The sequence below is a fragment of the Ailuropoda melanoleuca genome, chromosome 5 (assembly GCF_002007445.2).
Source record: "Ailuropoda melanoleuca isolate Jingjing chromosome 5, ASM200744v2, whole genome shotgun sequence".
In the NCBI taxonomy this organism is placed as follows: Eukaryota; Metazoa; Chordata; class Mammalia; order Carnivora; family Ursidae; genus Ailuropoda; species Ailuropoda melanoleuca.
Window position 1 is genome coordinate 83880703 of NC_048222.1, and position 5505 is coordinate 83886207.

Consider the following 5505-nt stretch of genomic DNA (forward strand, 5'->3'; position numbering starts at 1 on the left):
ATGAGGCTGTTCAAACATTTGAATACAAGTCTTTGTTTGAATACACATTTTCATTTTTCTTGGATAAATACCTAAGAATGATAGCTGAGTCACATGATAAAGTTATATTTAACTTTCTGAGAAACTGCTAAGCTGTTTTCCAAAATGGCTGTGCCATTTTACTTCCCCCACCAGCAATTTATTATTTCCATTTCTCTGCATCCTCACCAACACTTGGTTTTACCAATGTTTCATGCCAGACAGAGTTACTCAGAGAAGCCAATCACATCCCCACGCAGCAACCAGGGGGCACCTCATAATGCTATGAAGTGTACCTCCCACAGCCCCTAACTGTTCCCTGTTTCCCAGTGTTACTCCCGTGTGGCCCTGCATGGCATGCAGTGTCTTCCTCCCACAGGCTGTGAGTACATGGAACTTAAACTGTTGTTGAGCTCATCACCCCTGTATTAGGTGTCCTATGTTGGGCCACCTCCATAGGGCGGTAATCTTTCCCTCAACAGTGCAGTGAATAGACCTGATTAAAGCCGTGCATAATGGTGTCTCATGGCAATTTTAGTTTCCATTTCTCTAAGATGTTGAGCATCATATACTTATTTGCCATCTGTGTATCTTCTTTGGTGAAGTTTGTTTCAGAGCTGTTCCCTAGATTTTATTTTATTTTTTAAAGATTTATTTATTTTAGAGAGAGAGAGCACAACCAGGAGGGGCAGGGGGGTGGAGAGAGAATCTGAAGTCGACTCTGCTGAGTGCAGAGCTCCCACACGGGGCTTGATCTCATGACCCTGAGATCCCCACGTGAGCCAAAACCATGAGCCGGTCACTTGGTCCACTGCACCACCCAAGTGCCCCATGTTCCCTATATTTTCATTAGGGTCGTCTTCCTAGTGAGCTGTAAGAGTCTTTTGTCAGGTACATGTTTTGTAAAGAATTCTCCCAATCTGGCTTCCCATTTATTTCCTTAACAGTGTATTTTAAAGAGCAGAAATTTTAAATTTTAATAACATCCAATTGATCAATGTATTAGTTATTGAGAGAAGGGTGGTTGGAATCTCCAACTATAATTGTAGTTGGTTGCTACAAAAAAAATTTAGTTCCTCATGTATTGGGAATGTGTTATTATAGACATATAAACATTTTGACTATTTCCTCATGACAAATTGACTATAATTATGAAATGGCCCTGCTTGTCTAGTAATAGCCTCTCCTCTGAAATCTACTTTGACATTAACATAGCCACTCCAGCCTTCTTTTAGAAAGTATTATTACAGTAATTTTTTCCCATCTTTAAAGTTATCTGTGGGTGTAATTAAAGTGGATTTTCTGAAGGTAATCTATAATTTGGTCTTGCTCTTTCATCTAATCTGAAAATCTCTGGAGTGTTTGGGTCATTTACATTTCATTTGATTATGGATATGGTTGGGTTTAAAATCTACCACCTTATTTGTTTTCTGTTTCCCGTTTGGTCTTAGTTCCTTTTGTTGTTGTTCTGGCTGCTTTTCCTACATCATTTTACACTAATTGAATTTTTAATGTTTCTATTTTATTTCTTTCATTGGCTTATTATAGGTATACTTTTTTTTTTTTTTTTTTTTTGGTTTCGGTTTTGGTGGTTGCCATAAGGGTTGCTGTGTAAATCTTTGACTTGTTCCAGGCTACCTCCAAATAATACTATACTAATTCAGGTAGTACAACAAGAACATTATAACATACTTCCATTCCCTCTCCAGCCTTTTGTTATGTATTGTACCTCTACGTGTGGTATAAACTCCACAAACCAAGGAACCAATGTTTATCTTGTTCTCTGCCTATGGCCAGTGTCTAGGTGCACCGTTTGAGACCCAGGAAACATAATATAAAATTCAAATAATTTACACATTTGAGATACTTGAGTAAGTCCTCTTAATTTTAAAATGTTGAGTTGAACATTCTGCATTTAAAACCCTTTTTTAATAAAATCAAATTACAAAATTCTATGAGTGATTTAGTTGGCTTCAGAGGGAAAAATAAGGCAGACGCAATATATAGTCCCCATTCCTACAACTATTAGCTATAATAAAAATCATTATAAAATTAATATAAATTTTCACCACCAACACCCGAAATTTGCATGTTCTCAGTGTTGCTACTGCTGTCAGTACTGGTTTTCCAGGTTCCTTCACTCTGTGAATAGTGTAAGAAACCTGCCATTTTCACTGGAAACATTAAAACTCAAGTAACACAACAATTAAAGTTTTAATTTTGTAGTTTAACTTTAAAGTTTCACACTACTCCACCTTTTCACCTTCTCTACAACTTTCAGCTTGAAAGAAAAGAGGACAGATGAAACTGGGGATTGTTAAAAAGTAAAAATTAAATCTATAATGTTGTTACTTGAGCTCCAAAAGTGTTGTAGTTTGTAAAATTGACAAGGTCCTTTAATTTTTAATGCTTCCCCAAGTGCCTGTCAATTATATAAAGCTGTGCATAATGAATGTATAAAATGCTGTTCCAAAGTCTTTAAGTTTTTATTTTTTAGTGAATATATTTATTCCATGTACATTACATTAAGAATACTAGAATATAAAAATACAGAGCTACTTTTTCTAACTTACTAATCCTTATGGATTGTCTAGGATTTTCATATTGTTGATGTTACTTTTCTTTAATCTGTTCTAACTAGTATTTTACCTTACACGTTCTTCATAGTGTTCCTATATAATCTTTACCCAGACCTATTCACAAAGTATAGTACAGGTAGGGTAACACAAGCTGCAGATGCCTTTGTTGGTAGTATAATAAATACCTTTTATCCAGGTTATGGGAGAATTAAGGAATGGAGTTAGTGAAAATTTCAATTAATTAAGGGTTCAATAATGCAGCTCCAACTAATCTCTCCAGAATTCTCCTCTCTCACTTTCTAAAGATCCTCAAGTTAAATCCAAAGGGGTTTACTGTTACAAGCTACTTACCAAGTTATCTGAGAGAAAATTTCTAAAAGAGTTAAGAAATAATTTGGCTCTTTCTTCAATAACTTCAACAAAGTCAAAATAGCCTTGTTTTCTGCAAAGATTACGTTGTCAGGGTAGTATAGAGATTCTTAGTAAGTGTAAACGTATAGTGTTATTATGAGTTGATTTATTAGTTCTTGTTTTAAGTTTTTACATAAAAATATTTTATTTTTTTATTTTTTAAAGATTTTATTTATTTATTTGACAGAGATAGACAGCCAGCGAGAGAGAGAACACAAGCAGGGGGAGTGGGAGAGGAAGAAGCAGGCTCATAGCGAAGAGCCTGATGTGGGGCTCAATCCCGTAACGCCGGGATCACGCCCTGAGCCGAAGGTAGACGCTTAACGGCTGCGCCACCCAGGCGCCCCTACATAAAAATATTTTAAAAACTGGATTCCAAATTTCCACTTGATAATAAGACATCTTTTACTATATTTTCAATAGCTACTTATATTTTGCATACTATCTGTAAATTAGGATTAAAGAAGTTTCAAATCATCTAATTGTACATACAATTGACCCCTGAACAACACAGGTGTTGGGGAGCCTACTGTCCATGCAGTCAAATTTGCATATAACTTTGGACTCCCCAAAAACCTAACTACTAATAGCCTACTGTTGACCAGAATCCTTTCCAATGACATAAAGTTGATATAACACATCTTTTAAGATTTTATTTATTTAATTGAGAGACAGACAGAGCAGGAGGAGGCAGGGGAAGAGGAAGAAGCAGACCCCCCAACTGAGCAGGGAGCCCAGTGTGAGCCTCTACGGGGCCTCCATCCCATGACCCTGGGATTCTGACCTGAGCTGAAGGCAGACGCTTAACCGACTGAGTCAGTAGGTACCCCATACATACTGTATTCTTACAATAAAGTAAGCTAGAGAAAAGAAAATATTAAGAAAATCATAAGGAAGAGGGTGCCTAGGTGGCTCAGTCCCTTAAGCGTCTGCCTTCAGCTCAGGTCATGGCCCCAGGATCCTCTGATAGAGACGAGTCTCTCACTGGGCTCCCTGCTCAGCGGGGAGTCTGCTTCTCACTCCCACTCTCTGTGCTCTCTCCCTCTCTCTCAAATAAATAAAATCTTAAAAAAAAGAGAGAGAGAATCATAAGGAAGAGAAAATACATTTACAGTACTGTGTTGTAAAAAAATCCACGTACCAGTGGACCTGCGCAGTTCTGGGCTGTTCACAACTATGTGTTGTGCAAGGGTCAACTGTATATGTATGCTATATAAAACAAAGAAAGGGAGGGAAGAAAGACTCAAAGAGAATAGGAGACTTACTTTTTCTTCTGTGTTGCACAAGAAAACCTGAAAAATGTTTCTTTTTTTAAATTGAATTTTTCAAAAAAGAAATTATAAAATAAGTTTTATGGGAAATCACTTGTTTTAATAAAAAGTAAAATACTGGTATATAAACCACAGGGTGGTGCTGTAATTCCATGCTGGTACTGGTATTTTAGACGTTAATAGATTTTTTTCTTTTATAACTGTAATCTTGATATTCTATTTTTTTAATGGAAAAAAATCAAAGTGGTTTCATTAATTCTAGAAATATTTACTTAAATTCTACTAAATTTAAGCTTGTATGCTAACTTTAAAAATTCATAAATGTTAAAGTCTTATGACTAAAAACATTAGAATACTAAAAATGCCTCAAGTTATTTCTACACAGAATTTAATGTTAATAAAATTTACTTTTAATGTTAGTCTCATATGACAATATCACATTGCACACAGAATATAAACAAATAATAAATAAAATACAATCAGATGATCTATTAAGTAATAATAAAAAAGAAAAAAACCTCCTTTTTTCCTTCCAAATAATGGAATCAGTTTTCTTAAAGATTACCCAGGGCTATTATTACATTTTTTATGTATAAAGTTTAAAAAAGATCATTTGTCTAGTAATGTATCTAGTATTTTAAAGTGCATTTCATTTTTCTCTTGATCTAACTTCATCTAAGACCTTTTCTCTCTCTAGAAAAATATATAACTTCCCATCACTTAAAAGAAAACAAAAAACCATACTGTGTATCTTGTAATATTGGATGGCCACCATCTGTGTCTGTGCTGCTGGTCTTAAAATGTGTTATGGAATACAGCACTAAAATACTCAACACATTTTTCATGGTGAACTTTCTGACCTGTTGCCAAATACAAAAAAGAGAATCATACCCTCACTCTTTCAGTGTTAACTGAAAATGTATTACTGCTTTTTGATTAAGCATAAAATCGTATTTTTATTCAATTTTCAATGAGCATTTTTAACTTTTCATTACAACATATTAGCCAGTACAGATGGCAAGATGGTATGCACGGGAGCCTCCTGGGTACAATACGCAAGTCCCAGTTGGAATGTTTCCAACAGGATGTAAACCATGGTCCACAAGCCTGTACTTTAAAAAACATATTACTTAGCACACTGCCAACAAATGTCAACACAAAAATACAGTGCTGTAATGACTTCACTCTGTAAAAGAAATGTACTGGCACATAAGTTTTCCTTAAAA